The sequence below is a fragment of the Pterocles gutturalis genome, unplaced genomic scaffold (assembly GCF_000699245.1).
Source record: "Pterocles gutturalis isolate BGI_N339 unplaced genomic scaffold, ASM69924v1 scaffold1833, whole genome shotgun sequence".
In the NCBI taxonomy this organism is placed as follows: Eukaryota; Metazoa; Chordata; class Aves; order Pterocliformes; family Pteroclidae; genus Pterocles; species Pterocles gutturalis.
This window is the reverse complement of record NW_010125232.1, coordinates 1-17501: the sequence shown is the minus strand read 5'-3', so window position 1 is coordinate 17501 and position 17501 is coordinate 1. Positions and strand designations below refer to the sequence as shown.

Genomic DNA, 17501 nt, shown 5'->3' with positions numbered 1-17501 from the left:
AGCAGAGTCGTGTCAGTATACCAAGACAAAATTCAGTGAAGTTTTGGGGTTTTTACCCCCTTACATTTTTTAGAAAGGCAGAACGTTTACACAACACACAAAGGTTCGCAATCCCTGTGATGGGCTGACCTGGCTAGCAGCTAAGCCCACACTAAGCTCCTCACTCACACACCCTCTCTTGCTCAGCAGGATGGGGGAAGAAAACAGGAAGAGCAAAACCAAGAAAAATCTGAGTCAAGATAGTTGAATAAGTGAAGGAAAAGAGGAAGAAGAATAAAACCAAAAGTGATAAAGGCAATCACTCATCACATCCAACAGGTAGACCATTGCCCAGCTGCTCTCAGAGTAAAACACTAGCTAAAACCCACTCCCCTCTATTTTGTTGCTAGGATGATTTTATATGGCATGGAACAGCTGTAGTCAGTTCAGGCCATCTGCCTGGTTGTGCCTCTCAACTTCTGCACGCCCAATCTGCTCACTGGGGGTATGGGCAGAGTGAAAAACAGAGGCAGCCTTGCCACTGTGCAAACACTGTTCAGCAACAGTTAAAATATGAGTGTGCTGTCACCACTTTTTTTGGTCACAAATCTGAAACCTAGCACCATACAAGCTGCTATGAAAAAAAATTTAACTCCACCCCAGACATACTCAGAAGTCCTGCCTTTCTCCTTTGACCCTTCTGTCACGCATGACCAGTGATTTTATCCAGCTACACAGTGTGGAAAGGCCAGGTGTGAAGATTTTAACCTTTAACAATTCTCAAGTGCTTAGGGTTGACAATTTGTTGTCAAAAAAAGTGAAAAATGTAAAAAGTGAGGCAAGTTCTGCACTGAGAAAAACAGGCTATATAGAAAAAACAACCTTCCTTCTTTCCTCATTATAGACATTTTATTACAGCAAACATTCTGACCATCCCTCAATACTAACTGTAACATTATTTTTAAAAGTCTTAGAATTCTGAAGTACATAGATCACTACAGTATTATGGGGAACACACACTAGTCAAAGATTCCAGAAAAAATACAGCTGCTTATAACTATGTCTTAAGTTATCAGAAGCAGGGCTTTGCAAAGAAAAAGGTCTGCCATCATTACCTACAGGTTCATGAGAGGGAGTCAGTATAACTGAACTAACAGTTTTCAGCTGTAAAATTACTAATTCCAGTTACACAGTACATTAAACATGCCATTTGAGATATATGCCAACTTAAGCTACCACATATGGCATATCTATCTAATTATCACAGTTTGTGTTTTCATATGCAGAGCTGTTCTAGTTTTTAAACAATGTGTCAAAATGCACTGCTTTATCTGAAAACAGAAAATGCTATCTTTTATAATAACAAAGGTCAATACTGTATTTTTAACATGCAGAACACTACATGTAAAAAAAAGAGAAAAAATATATTTGATCAAGTTTCTCTAATGTTTCAGTAATGCTTTTAGCTTTCTAATTAGTAAAATGCTAAGGTGAAAAATTAATTTTAATTGTAAGAAAAAGTTTCTAAAACATAGTATTTTCAATTCTTATTTTTCCTTTCAAGTCTTTAATTCACCTATTGACATCCTAAGTCTTAACTGACAATAGACAAATAAAACAATCAAGTTAGTCATTCTCCCAGTTTTGCATGTGATTAAAAATTACTGTAAAACAGCACGTGCGCAGACATCAGTTGCAATGAAGACAGACCTCACTTGTGTTCCTTCTTCATGTGCAATTTGACCTCACTCAGAACAATTGCTACTGCAGAATCATACATTCTAACTGCAGTGCAATACAAATCATGCCCTAAAATATTTAATTTCTGATTCCCCAGCTGGTGCTTGGTGTCACTTCAGCTGTTCAGAGCGAATTTTTTTAATGTTTCTTTGCGTAAATAAGCAAAGAGCTCACATATAATTACCATGAAACATTATGTAATCTTAATCTCTCCCTTTGCAACTCAAACAGGACCATGTGTTTTTATACAATAAAATCAAAATGTGCACGGAAACAAGCAGTCAACACCTTAGCATCTAACTAACTATGCAGCCGTCATTCTAAATTATTTTGGATCTTATTCAGGAGTACAAAATAAAGGTATAGATATGTCACTTGCTCATCAACTGCATTTTCCACTGTCACCCTCAGTTCTCACAAACTGTAGGTGGTATTTCTGATAACTTCCAACAGAAAGCAGAAAGTATCAAGCTATACTTGAACATACCTTATTCTAAAAACACAGTTTACATTATAAATGAGAACATACAAGAGTTTAAGTGCCTCTCTAGTTTTTCCTGTTTGTTTTTAAATAAGCATCAAGTCCTTGAACCTGCAATTACCTTTACAGAAGGTTTCTATTAAGCTTAAAGAAAGACAAAATAATGCAAAAAAATAGTTTGTTTTTGTTTTGTTTTGTTTTTTTGCTAAAATAATTTGAAAGGCATTAGAATTTGAACACCAAACCAAAACATTCTTTTAGATTTTGATTTTCAATAAATAATTTTTTTAGAGTTTTAAAACAATAAAGGCTTGTATAAACTGGACTATCCAGAATATAGGAAAACCCAAAGTATTTAAACTTTTTTCCTTACTGAAAAGCAGAATAGTGTATATGTTCAACTTCTTCCATACATACTTCATCAGTCTACTCCCGGATATAAAGTCCAAATAATCCTTCTAAAAGATGAGTTAAAACATTTTATGTAAAAATAACAAAAAACAGGACAGTTTGACTTCACGATTACTATTAAGTCAAAATGCCAAATATTTCCTTAGATTTTATGTTTAGAAAGTTTACCTGTCTTTTAACATTCCAATTAGAACTTAACTACAGAATCCTTCCCATTAATTGTTTAGATAATTTTTGATAATTTAGTCAGTTCCATACTTCTCCATAAATTTTTATTTCCACCTTTCAAAACTAAAATAAAACAAGCATGTTGGACCAAAAAAAATAACACTAAGGCTTGTAAAGAGAGCACTTATTTGCAAATGGAAACAGATTCTAGCAAATGTTTAGTTTGAAGAGGATTTTTGACTGAGTATTAATTAGATCTAATGTTTCTCTTTTAAAGTGGACATTTTAGCAATACTGACATATATTAACATAAAGCCAGTTTTTCCCTACATGGAATTACTGAACAGATTTACAAATATATTAAAAAGCCAGTCTATACATAAAGTCACAGAATTATTCTTTCAAAAACAGAAAATCCAGACATGTTTTAAGCAAAGCCAAAGAATAAGACAATTACAAAACATTTTACTATATACACCAAGTTTTTATCACTAGTCCTGCTTTTCGCATTAGTAAAGGGCTAAAAAAAATTGCAAGGAACTTTTAAAGCAATGTAATTTTTCTTGCAAAGAGATCATCAACTAAAAGAGAAGGCTATAAAACTTATACATGTTCTCCTCTTTTGGCATATTTGGCTAGTTCATACTGATAATCTGCATTATATACCTATTTTTTATAAACATCTGTTCATAACTGAAAAGGCATCCCACATGATCCTCACCAAAGCACATGCGTTATTCCTGTATTCATCATTTACTTGACTATTCTAAAATTGAATGTAGAAAGAAAGACATCTCCAAATACAGAGTTAAACAGCTCTATCCAGCTGAAAAAATTCAATTACAACTATTTGCAAGGCTAGAAAATAGCAAGAACACATTCCTCCTCAGAGGAAAAGGCAGAAGGAAATGTTAACTACCATAGATGACCACCAGGAAAAAGAAAAGCATTCCTTTGCCAGAAAAAATGAAAACCCTTAGAAAGAAAGAAGTGTTTTACCAAAAGATCTAAATTGGAATCATATATATTTATCTTTTTTTTAACATACACTACTATTCATCTATCCCTATGTGAAAACACAACAATATGGGACTATGCAGACAGGATGCATATTCCACCTCACGTAAATCCACTACTTACCTGAATTTAATGTTTGCATACAGAAACTGCTGGTAATTTTACTGCCTTTGTAGGAGTGTCTCCTACTCACTTTCCTGGGAGGCAGTGGCAAACAGGAAGGAAATTCTCATTTTCAGCCTTTATGCTTAAGAGACAAGAAAAAGAATTTGTATTCTCTTTTGCTGAAAGTAATAGAACATCAGCAGTGGAAAGATGGAAGAACTGTATCTCACTGTACTAACTTGCACACATGAAGAGTTTGGATAACTTTAAGAAATGCTCAACGTCAGTGGAATATTTGATCTCAAGCAACACAAAGGGAAACAATTCATCAGGTTTTGATTACTTCTAATAAATCTTCACCATATCTAAAAATGGGAAGTTTTACTTACCACAAAAACTCATCAAAAATTCATCAAAGGGATGAATTATATTTTACTGGTAGAATTTCCATTCTGAACACCAAATATAAAAGTGGAAGTAAAAAAGAAGACAAATGTTAAAGTGCTTACAAAATAAACTACAAATTTTCTAGCATTCAGAACATGTTAAACTACTACTCTGAGATTCAGAATATAAAGGTTTCTAGGGGGAAAACCTGGAGCTCCAAAAAATAACTTTAAGATTAAAAAGTGAAATCAAATACTTGTTGAGACTGCATCACTGTTTTTGTCCCAAATAAGCAGCATACACATAGTACTTCTTGGATTAAATACGTCTTACTAACAATCTTCAGCATTAGTAAATTGGCCTGTTTAGCAAGATTCCTCATTTTTCCCCCATGGAAGGGGGCAAATATAGGGGAGATCCCACACCTTGAAGCAGATGGCACTGCTAAGTTATTTCTACCTAGAAGAAACAACTATACAGAAATCCAACAAAAAAAAAAAAAAAAAACATATTTTGCTTTTGAGCAAGGGAAAAAGAAATTGGGGAAATGATAATCCCCTTAGAATCCAGCATTTAAATGCTATGTGAAAACTGCTGCACTCTAAAGGGATTAACACAATGGAACCTGCTTCAAGCAGAGGGAAACCTTGAAAATTATTCAATAGAGAGAGAAAGTCTATTCACATGTCCTAAAGTATCTTGGTCTTTCCCTCCACATAGAGACTTATCTATGAGGATTCCAGAACATCTATGGATCTGAATCTGCACTACAGTTCATATATCTGTGTCTTTATAAACTGGGATCACTTCACATAAAATATGGCATCATATTCCCTCGGTTTGCCAATAAACTACATTACAATTCAGCAGATAACTACTAACAACACTTTTTCCTCTAAATTAGCATTGCAACATTAGACCTCTTTCTAGACCTACTGAAATAGGTCATACTGCAAATATGAAATTTATATTAGTTCCTGAAATACTTCTAGTTTTAAGCACACTTGACCTGAATGTCAGATAGCCATCGTCATCTTATCTGCAGCTCTCAAGTAAGCATACTTTACAATATGAAAACCTCACCACACAAAAACAGTGCTACTAATAAATACTAATTTACACCAAAACCCCTACATACTTTCTTAGTTTGGTGTTCACAGAATCTTTGACAGGAAAAAACCATCCAAATTAAGACACCTTCATACTTACAACTACCAAGAGAATTAAGATCACCTATTCTGATCTGATATGTGAGAAAGTCTCACTGAAAAAATTTCCTGCATTATCTCAGGAGCCTATTTAACTATATGAAAATTTTTAGGAAAACGTAACCAAATTTTAATTGCAGTTGAAATACCACAACCCTTAGTAAACTGTTGTCATCACATCTGGAAGTTTGTATTGCAAGAAATAAGGCACCGAAATCACAACTCCCATCCTAGTAAAAACCCAAATACTTAAATAAATAATGAAAAAAATCAATTATCTTCAGACAGCCAATACAAAGCTGCCAATATTTATAAGCAGAGACTTCTTTACAAAAGAAAACACACAAAGAATTTCGCAAAAGATTAAATTTAACAATTCCCTGGACTAGCCAACACTGCATGTACAGCAGTAATTTACGCACCATAAGTTATTCCATCAAAAAAAGACAAAAGGTGGACAAACAATGAGTTTATTTTTTCTCATTCTGAGCATATGCACGTGTGTTGGAGAAGGGAAAAAACAAGGAACTTATTTTATAATTATAGATGACTAAATTCTATGCCCTTCTCTTGCCTGCACCCTCCAAATCATTAAGTGTTAAACTAACAAAGTATGAAGGACAGAACTGGAACTACTTCTGAATACCAAAACCCACATTCTTTCAAATAGTAAGTACTATCAAAAACATCAGCCACTGGAAAAGATAATACAGAAACAAGAGAATGATTAGTTACTAATCAAAGTGTCATTTAAAAACAGAAATAAAAATTAAAATTAACTAGGTATAAATATAGTATTTAATTCAAACACTGACTTTGCTACCACTACTCTATGTCTATAAGACTAGAAGGTTATAAAACATTTGCACAAAACAAAGGGGTTTTATTTTTAAAATGTATAGGAAACCTAAAGGAAGACAAATATAGCTGCCCATGTCATTGATTTTCTCATCAAGAACATGCAAGACTGAAGCTCTAAGGTTAGCAATTACATGTAGATTTCTACATACACTTAAGAACATGGTTTTAACGACCTAACTGATTTAATATCTGGCTACCTGAGAAGCCATTTGTTTCTTTCTTCTAAATACTAGTTATTCAGGGAAATAAGTCATTATCAACTTAAGTAAAACAACAAGCTATTGGCTACACAAGGTAACTTCCTTTTTATAGAGGCTCTTTCCTGTCTAATCCCAGGAGTTTACCTGCTCATCACACAAAATTGTCTCATGTTTTTTCTGGTTATTTGGAATCAATTAATCAGAAAAAAAAAGAATGTATTCATTTAATGCATCATATTGGCACTTACTATAACAGCTAGTCACAGATATAGATCCAGACAGAACTAGGCAGTTTATAAAGTACATATTTTATTATTGTTAAAAGCAGTGCAAATACTAGATGAGCACTTGGCATTACCACATTAAAAAAAAACCACAAAACTTTATATCCCCCAAAAAAATCTTTGTAAAGTTAACACTTCTTTTTTTTGTGAGCATTTCACTATGCTAGAAATTACATGCTGTTTGAGGAAGAGTAATCTCAACAAAAACTATCAGACTTAGGTGTGCTGCACTGCACAGTAAAAGACTCAAAAGTTAGGAAGTGATTTAATTCTAAAGAGCCCCTGGGGAATCCATTTTTACTTTAGATTGACAGCCGCCAAGTGCTCATCCAATACTAATAAGTAGAAGACATACAAAGAATGAAGTGTGCACACACATGCAAGATGGAAAACAAACCCCATACATGTTCTATGTCTAATACTTTTCATTGCAACAAATTATTTTCATAAAGCTTTAAGGCATCCAGTAGCAGTGTTTCATTGCAGACCTTTAAAAATCAGCACAAACAGAATGCTGGAAGAGCCTCTCTTGTTCCACAGAAGTTTTCTTCAAATCCAGGTCAATAAATTGCTAAAAAGCCACCTATTTCCCTTTTTTGTGTGTGTTGGTAGGCTGCCAGATTACAATAAAACATAAATATTCCATAACTCCAGCTTAATACTGCTGCCAAAACAGTATCTGCTGCAGCACCTGAATTGCTGCTATTACTGCACACTATCCTACCTCTACGCTGACATTTCCTAACGCCAGATTACAGATGGGGACAAAATGTAAACCTCAGCTGGACCAAGCTCCAACTCGGCATATGGCCAAACTGGTCTTTCCTCCCTCTTCTCTCATAGCCATGATATTCCAACTGCCCAATACTTTGGGAAGACAGTCTGATATAGTTTTAATTCCATAAGCACACTGGATGCTCAATGAAGCCAACTGAACGGACACCTGCCATTTCCTACTTTTCCAGTGCATTAATTCATATAAATATTTTCAATAGTTTATGTTGTAAAAAGAAAGACTCCACAGCTGTATAGTCAGTTAAATATTTGTAATTTTTCTTGTACAGTTTGAAAATCAGAGTTCAGAACACACTAGGAAGATGATAAATAGCTGCTGCCTCAGATTATCTGGTTCTCTACAGAGAATTTTCTTCCCCATATTGCCAATGAAGAATCTAAAAAGAAGTCACTATTTGAAAATAAAATAAAGTACATGTACATACAAATCTTCCAAGAGCTTTGGAGTTGTGCACTATGGTTCTTGAGTCAAGCAAACAGGTGCCACTCTATGAAGTGGGGGAAAATAGTACAAATGTGTGAAGCTCTTTATGTGGGAAATTACAAGAGAGTTAAATGGCACTGAGCAAGGCACAAAAAGTGCTTTTAAAATAGAAACAAGGGAACATGCAGAGAACCTCAGTATCTAATTTAATTAATGATTGAGAATGCAAAGGCTCCAACTGGTGAAACATTAGCAGCAGCCATGAATTTCACTGTAGTTCTGTATAACAAGTAATCTTACCTGAGTGATTCTCAAAAAAATGTCAACACATCGATTGTATTTTTCATCTGATCCTGTCAATGCTGAGGTGACAGGCCCTGCAGGATGCAGTGAGAGATCAATGATGAAAAACAGATGTTTAGTCTTTTCACAATCAAAACCTACAAGACCAGGCAAATATGAAATTTTGTCCGAGATTCATGCTTCCTTATATCCAACAAATGCTAATGTTACATAATCCCTTTCATATACATTGACAAGGGTATCTCTTCCACCCTTACAAGGGATCTGACCCCAGATCATTCATATCACCAATGTATAACTTTAAACCTGGTCCCTAATACATTATTCTTTCAAGTGCTATCTGGTCATATAGCTAGTTATTTACATCAGCCGTCTCATACAGCAACCTGTGTTCTCTGGCCATTCATAGAGACTTAATTTGGTCCACCAGTTATGCAGAACACTTAATCCTTACACCAAATGTATAGCAATTCAGAAGTCAAGAAGAGCAATGCTCATAACTATCTCAAGCAAAGAGTGATAAATTCATATTCAAAAGTTAAAAAAGGCATGCTAGCATTGTACAGTTGGGAGCTAGCTTCTACAGACATGTTTCCAAATACTGCCTTAAACTGACATTTCAATCAGACCAGTTAAGTACTTGCAAATGACTTTTAATGCTTGGCTATAATCAAGAACAGCATGCTTAATATTAAGTAAACCCCAATCAGAGTCAACGATAATTAATTATCAAATATGTTAAAGTGAAAACAAGTTAATATGGGGGGGATGGGAATTCAGATAGATGTCATTTCATTATGCATCAAAGTATTTAATATGTCTTAAATATAGAGGAAATTAAAACAGAGTATCTTGACAATAATTTCTCTATTTTTCAATTCAAATACAAGCAACGTAGTTAATTCTTATATTGCTATGAATAATCACAAATGGGTATGAAGACACCCCTGAACTCAAAACAAAAATAGGATAGAACAGACCCTCACAAGTCTGTAATGTAACATGTAAAAGATCTCTAGGCCAAACTCTGGTTTGATATTTCCTTTGGGGGATGGAAAGACAGAATGGCCCTGAATACCAGGCTGAATGTAAGGAACCTGACCAGTTTCCTAAAGCCATGTCATGCAGTCAGGAAGAAGATAGTATATCTGCAGTAAATTAATAGTCTCGCACATGCACAGCACATTCATGTATTCCAACTGCCAAATACCTAATTCCAATTTTACATGTCTGCGTGTTACTAGAAATCCTTAAAAGAATCAAAAGACTGAGCTAGCCAGCACGAGCAACCAAGCATACCCCACTACAGAGCATACTACAATACACCAGAAATTCATACCAGATTCGAACAATATAGCTCTTTTCATTTACAGGCAATTATATTTGTTTTCAGAATAAACACAGATATTTTTGCTAAGTCCATTATAACGGTGACATTTCAAAAACATGTTTATCAGCTTCATTACTCCACAGATACATTTGATAAACAGGAAAAATGTATTACAGTTTTAGATTGAAGTACATTAAGAATTTTATGCTAGTGTCAAACAAATCCCCTTAGAAAACCAGAAGGCCTACCCAGAAACATGACCATCAATAAGAGTTGAAAAAGCAGCCTTTCCACTTCTAGTATGTATTGAGCTTTATACCATGACACTGCAGCCTCTGAGGGTCAGATTAATTAAGATCAACAGCAGCTGCAGTGCAACGTGAGAAGCACACTGCCACAACTCTCACCAGTCCAGCCCAATTACCTGCAGCATTCCAACACTGGACAACTGACAACTACCACACTCCTCACCAAGTCATTAACTCCCGCTGGCCTACTGAGAAATGTTAAAAAACAAACTAACCTCTTTTTAAGATGGACTGCAAAGCTGACTGCACTTGCTGCAGGATGCAACAATGAGTCCCAAAGAGATGTTTGCCAGTTAAATCTTTACAGATGTTGCTTAACTTTATGCTAGAGCTGTGTCCAAAGATGGAAATGAGATAGCAATCAGGCACAAGCCCTTCTCCCAAATCCCTCCATGCTCCATTTCTAAAAGCCAGTCTGACAAATTCACTAAATCCAAGGTTTTCTCCCCTAGACAAAAAGCTACTGATCCCTGACAAAATAAATTCTGTGGTCAACTGGTGAAGACAGTGTCTACGTTAATGCAAATAATTAAAACACAAACCAGATAAAAGAGTATTTGAAAAAGGTACTGCTTGTTGCACCCATTAAGAAAAGTAAGAACACGTTTCTTTTACTGCATGAGAGAGAAGAGGAAAACAACTATGAGATTCAGAGACTCCCTTTTTATATTTTTAAATATTAGCTCCAAGACCTATGATCTGACAAATATCCATTAAAATTTTGATCTACCTGCAAAACACCACGGAAGTATTGTATGGAAATTTCAATCTTTTTGAAAGAGGCAAATTTAAAATTTTCAGTACACACCAACTTTGGATGTTTTTCTCAGGTTTTGGGTTTGTTTTGCATTTTTTTTCCCAGAATGCATGAGTCCAGAAAATATATATTCTCAATAAATAATTGCTTTACAGAAGTCTCAAGCTTATAAAAAACCAATACTGTTACTAGAAGCACCTTCATCTACACAAGCCTTCTAATCTCCTGAATATCATTTGTTTTTTCAATTATATTGAAAACTAGTCAAAACCAATCAAAAGAAAAAAGCTGAAAATCTTTAAATCTGGCATTTCCCTGTGATAACAGCCATTCTTGCTTTGTTCTTTTTTTTTTTTTTTGCCAACAAAGTGTACGTACCTTTAGCGTGTATCATTCCAAATCTATCACAAGTTGGTTTAAACCTTCCTTATACAAGACACTGTGTAACAAAGCCACTTACTGTCCCAAAGTTTATTCACTCATTAATATGAATAAGGCCCTACATGCAGAAGAAATCAGTGCAAAACTTCTACTTAAACTTCCACTCAAAATTTCTCTAAGCCTACTAAATGAGAAGCTCCTAAGCAACAGTACACCGCGTGAGTTAGATATGTAACAATCTCAAGATTATACCAAGTTACATACCCAGTTTCAGCTTCCTTTTAAGTGTAAAATACTAAGGATCTGCTGGCTAACAAGCTAACTTTTTTTTATTCTGTTCCAGTAACCAGGCAACAGACAACTGTCCAACTGAGAATTATCTCTCTGAACAGCTGGCAATCAACACTTGGGGGGTTTTGGTGCTTGGTCTTTTTCTTTTTTTTTAAACTAGCAGAAAGATCAGTGATTCCAGTGATTACTTTACAAACCTGTGCAGCTCTAGATTCCACTTCTGAAACCTCTATTCACTATTTTAGTCATTTCCTCAGACCCATTATCCGCAAATTTACTCATATAAGTAAATGTTTACAACAGAATCGGAAAATCTTAGATATATACTTATGAAGTCTCTAACTAGCTAACATTAACACTTTAGAAAAAAATAGAAGTATCAAGAATAAAAGCAAGATGCATTTACTGATGTATGACAAACTACCTCCAAGGAACCATGACAACAGACAGCTAATAACTAACACCATTCTCACTTCTCCATTACCCTCCTTTATCTTCCATAGCTGAAAAAGCAGTATTTCACTTCAACATTATTTCAAGTGTTGATTTTTAAAACAGATTCTTTTCCCTACTAGACTTTAGGTTATCTTTATGAGTTATAAATTAAAATGACAATTCCTTTATTATATAAAGGAAAAAATAACGGTGAACCAAGCTTGACATATTATACCTTCCCCTTTCCTAACAGCTTAATAGGAGTAATGAAGCTAGAAAGTGAACTTATTAATTATAAAATCAAGTTGTGTTACTTACACATTCAACGTGTTTGAAAGGTTTTTAAGAGTCAGAATAAGAGACTTTTCGAAAGGGTATTTGCAGATAGGTTAGCCAGATGATCCCCCCATAATACACAAATGTTTCCAAAATATCTGATATTCAAATACTAAACATCTCAAATACAAGTCACTTGGTAAAAACATAACAATAGCCACACAACACTTCATACACTCTCTACGTGACACGGGAGGGGAAAGTCCCACCTTGCGTATTCTCCAAACATTTAGATCACTACTGATTAGAAATCAGCTTTAAAAACAACACAGCTAATCTATTGTTAAAAGCAGTAAAACCTTATTCCCATTTAATTATGTTTTTATTAATCTCTACTCTTAATGTGATCTAATTTCAGTACACATATGACTTCATATTCCAATAAATTGAAAAACACTGACCGAGCTCAAATTCACTCAAGTGCCAAGTTCAGACCAGGCAAGATCCTGTTGCAAGATAAACATGATGCGATGTAACATAATTTTGTGCATGTGTGCACGTGTGTGTGTATGTGTGAGACCAGCGCAGGAGCGCAGAGAGAGAGCAAGAGTGCATGAGAGAGAAAGCAAGCACGAGTGTGCTCCAGCATTCTCAACAGAAAAAAAAATACATATGTCCAGAGTAGTTTCCAGTCGAGCGCTCACTATAATTCAGAATGGAGAAATAGATAAGACAATGAGAGCTTAATACAACAGAAATACTGACTCTTTTATATTATTCAAAATAAAACCACACATCAAAAGAGTTTCACAGAATGGCCACTTTCTTTATGAAGTTCACTTCGTCAATATTAAAGCAGCATGGCTACATCAGTACTAAAATTTTGGACCAGAACCTACTAGTCAATACACACTCTGTATTTGTTTGCACAAAGGATCAGCACAATTTAGTTTAGAAGTAGGGCATATTTTGCCATTTTAATTCCTACTAATCTAGGGGGACAAGCCTGAACATAAAAGAATCAGGAATAATCTAAGCACAATAACCAAAGTCAAATTGCAGAAGTCCAGACAATTAGAAACAGTCAGCTGGTAACCTGAAAAGAGAATGATAAATTGTGTACTCAAAAAATAGGACTGTAGTGGACGATAACGTATTTATATACTGCTTCCTATTTTGTAAACTAAAGTGTTCAGTGAAAAGCTGTTTTTTCCTTCAATTTCTTGTAATTAGAGCTGCCATATAATTCTTCAGTAATTATGTCACCTTTTGATGCACAAAAATAATTCCAACAGAAACCAGTCTGCATACTGAAGTCCTATATCACAGAGGAAAAAAAAAAAAAGAACACTATTAGATCATAGGAACTACTTATGACTTCTGTATTACAACCAGCCTTCTCCCTTCCAAACAGCAAATTACTCAGACTGTGATAAAACTTTTCGGAAAAACAGAAAAGTTTCACAGAAGCTTCAGCAAGAGAACATTCCACAGTGAAATGTACATCACACACATTTATAGTCACAAGCATCAGAGGTAAGGACTAAGTAACTTCTATTAGGAAAACAGAATAATTGTTTAAGAAACTTTGTAAGAAAAATAAACCATATCTTTATATTAGCTATTTCACAAGGTTTGTATTCCCTGATGCTATATGAGCACAAGAGTCTGGAAGAAACCCAAAAGCCATCAGCTCGGGGAATGCAAGGACCTCCGAAAATTCCATGGGCTGGTAGTCAAACGCAAACAGAAAGACTAATGAGAGCTAGTCACACTGGAATCCACTTCTCATCCCTGTTCCATGCTTTAGCAGGTATCAGCCATCAACTTCCTTAAAACACTCATTTTCCATACGACGCAAAGCGGCTGCAAATTCAAAGCAGACTGTATGAAGTCAAACTGGAACTTCATTTGCACCTGTTACAGTGAAACTGCTTTATCCTCGCTGCCCTAGTTATTTATATTATTACTCCTGATTTTAAGAGAGAATGTGTTCATGTCACAAATATTTTTATTCATGCCATTCTAGCTTGCTAGTTTTTATTTTTCAAAGGTTCTTCAGCTACTACCACAGTATCTTTACAATTTGCTACACAAAAAAATATGTAATTCTGATTTAATCAGAAAACAGAAGAACTATGCTAGAGCACTGAACAAAAGATCTAATCTTTGGAGCATCCTTTCCAACTGAGTGTAAATAAACTATAGTTAAATGAAAAGGCTTGTAATTTGGTATTTGGAATATTCTTCATAAACACCAATTTTCTGTAACATCCTTGCATATCTGATACCACCTCATGTATAATGCAGAAAATCTATTTCATTTTCATCTATTGACAGTGAATTTAACTTACTATTGCAGCTCTTTACCCAGATTATGTTATTAATTCTGCAATCAGGCTCTTTTGAATGCTTTTATTTCTTCCAAGAGTTTTCACAATTCTACATTGATTTCTTTTTCCCCACCCTAACATACCTTTCAAAATAAAAGAGCATTTTTTCTAACTTTGTAAGGTAAAAAAGAAAAAACCACAAAGATAACAAATATCAGTTCATAAACTGTATCTTTCAACAGGAAAAATCTGCACGCATCATTTTAACTTCTGACATTTAAGTACTATAAACTACACTCACTAAGGAGATGTACAACAGGTGCATTCAAATTTCCACAACAAAAATCATCATTGTAAATAGACCACAATCTCTCCATTAATAAAAAATTATCCACTTCTGCCTGACACTAAAGTTATAGGATGAAAAAGCTAAATGTTTCAACATTAGTGTTCTGTTTATATCTATACCAACTGTCTTCACTATTTTGTAGAATTCAGCAATCTTGTTAAGTTACATCAAATGCAAAGCAGCTCTTATTTCTCCCCACAGAAAAGAGCTGGTAACAGGTAGTCAACTCAATTCTAAATCACCAGTTATTCTTCCAAATAACAATATCAAAACACCAAAAATGTGTTAGCTATGTTATTACTTCACATCAGTTTTTAAAAAGTCCTCTAGCACAAAGCTCAATTACACAACACTTATTTGTTCCTCTTTAGGAAAAAAAGAATTATTCAATTGCAGAAGTTAAAATCCTGTATATCATTACCTAAGACTCCCTCTTCAGAAATCATAAAGGAGAAGTGCTAAATCAGGCATTTATAATTGGTATATGCAAATATTTAAAACTTCTTCCTTGTGCATTAATACAGTTTATATAAAATACTGACTTCTTGAATCATCCAAAGTATTTTACTTTCATAATAGACCTTTCTTCCACCATCATGATAAACATAATATAAAGAATATCTAAAGAGCAGCACTTGTCCTCTTTACTTCACTCCAGAGCCAGTGAACAAAGCAGTGAAGCAGAAAGAAGGTACATAATGGATTTAAAGTAAATGGCCCATTCTTTAAGAGGCGGCCTCTCATTTTTACTCATTCTAGCTTAATTGTCATTACAATGTCTGGAAACTTCAAACGAACAATTATTTTTAGGCCAGCTGTCAAGCTGGTTCCTTAAGCCTAGATTTTTTTTAAGCTAAAAACAAAGCAATCATAATGTTAATGAAAATATTATTTTGCAGAAACATTGTAAACATCTTTAAACATATTTGAAGCAGTTAGCGCCCAGTCCACTCCCTACACCAAGACAAACAGAACATTTATATTCACTGTTGCACTTTGTAACATACTTTTGTGATAAATAATGCTTCCAGCTGCACTGGAAGCTTACTCGTCAATATACAAAACACACTATATCCCTTGAGACTTAAAAAAAAAAAAAAAAAAAAAAAAAGAAGAAGAAAAAAGAATTGGCTAATTTTTGCACCTACCTGGGTAAAAATCTTTGGATTTAGACAGCTTGATGGTGGCCCCAGTCTCTTTCTGCAACTGAACAATTGTCTGTCCTCCCTTCCCAATTATAGATCCAGCAGCATAACTAGGTATGAGGACCTTTAGAAAATACTGGCCATCCTCTGAAAAATTGAGATATGCATGGTTAATATGGCTTATAAACTTTGGTTTTCCCGCCCCAGACCCACAAATAAACAAAATGTTACATCTTTCAACTCATCCAGTAACTCATGTATTTACATCTAACCAGTTGCGTCATTCTACAAGACATGTCTACACTATGCCTTGACATTTTAAAATATGTACGTTTATTCTGACCAAATTAGAGAATCCACATAGATTCCTTAATTCTGTAAAAGAATAACAGTAAAATACAAATTATATTTCAAAGGTGGATTTCTTCCCAATGGTAACCACAGCACACATAAGTGATCGGACCCTTTTAAAAAAAGATAAAGCCCTGTACGAAAACGTGCCTAGTGACAACCACAACCTTGCCTGAAAATACTGCAAAGAAATGCCAAGACTAAGAAAGAATGAATTGTAAATTCTGATGGGCTATTTGTTTGTCATTAGCAAACACATGAGAATAGCAATTAGCTGTTGCCTGCATTCTTCTTAAGTGAGCAAAACGACTACTCTGCTACCAAATAACCCACCCAAAAAGTGGGGTTTTATTCCAAGCATTTCAGACACTGCCAAGAAAACAACTCAACATGGTGCCTATGGAATCACTCGCCTAAGTAATCCTGATGTATTCCTTTAGCACTTCTTAAGCGACAATGATCTCTTTTAAGCTCATTAATTAAAGGACATTAAGAAGAATTTTTCCCAATTGATCAAAAGCCTAAGTCTCTTATTTTAAATACACTTAAAAGGTGACGAGATAAGACAATGCCAGTCCTCTACCCACCACTAGCGTTAAAGCACACAATCGGAACAGGAAGAAAACTATATAACATGAATAGAAGGGGGGAAAAAAGAAAAAAATATTCCCAGTCTGATTCGGCAACTGCACAATTATCTGTGCCCTCACCCCAACTGCTAAATCCAGCTACACTGAACTCTAAGGACCTTCCGTAACCGGCTCTGAAAAAGTGCAAGACAATAAGGGTCCGCTGCTTCCCCAGACTTAGGCTCTCCCTAGTAATTAAGGCAACATCTCATTGGCATGGATATCAAGATTTTTATCATGAAACCTGTTTCAAAAAGTTGTTATTTTTTTCCCCTAAGCAGAAGAGACGCTCCTAGTTCACCTCACTTCTCTTATCCGAGACTACAAGCGTCTCACGAAGTGCCTGCGTGTGACAGCCGTGCCCACCCCTATTCACAGAGCCGGCTGAACCATGCACCGCGTACAGCCAGCCCGCTGCTCTTCACACCGGGCAAATAAATTCACCTCTGCCTCGGTGCATTGTTATGATGACTCCAGAGCAAACGGATAGAGCAGATGCTGGTCCCGTTATAACTCATCTCCTCCAGGCAGAGCAGCACGTTAACTAGCGAGT

General features: G+C 35.0%; 1 protein-coding gene across 1 annotated transcript in view; it reads right to left on the bottom strand.

Moving 5' to 3' along the window:
* NOVA1 (neuro-oncological ventral antigen 1) overlaps positions 1–17155 on the bottom strand; it is a 145748-nt gene extending 128593 nt beyond the window's left edge. The window contains exons 1-2 of the mRNA XM_010078473.1: positions 17024–17155; positions 15972–16115 (exon numbers count right to left, since the gene is read on the bottom strand). The gene's annotated coding sequence lies outside the window, so the exon portion shown is untranslated. The remainder of the gene's footprint in view (positions 1–15971; positions 16116–17023) is intronic.
* Between the last annotated feature and the right edge of the window lie 346 nt (positions 17156–17501).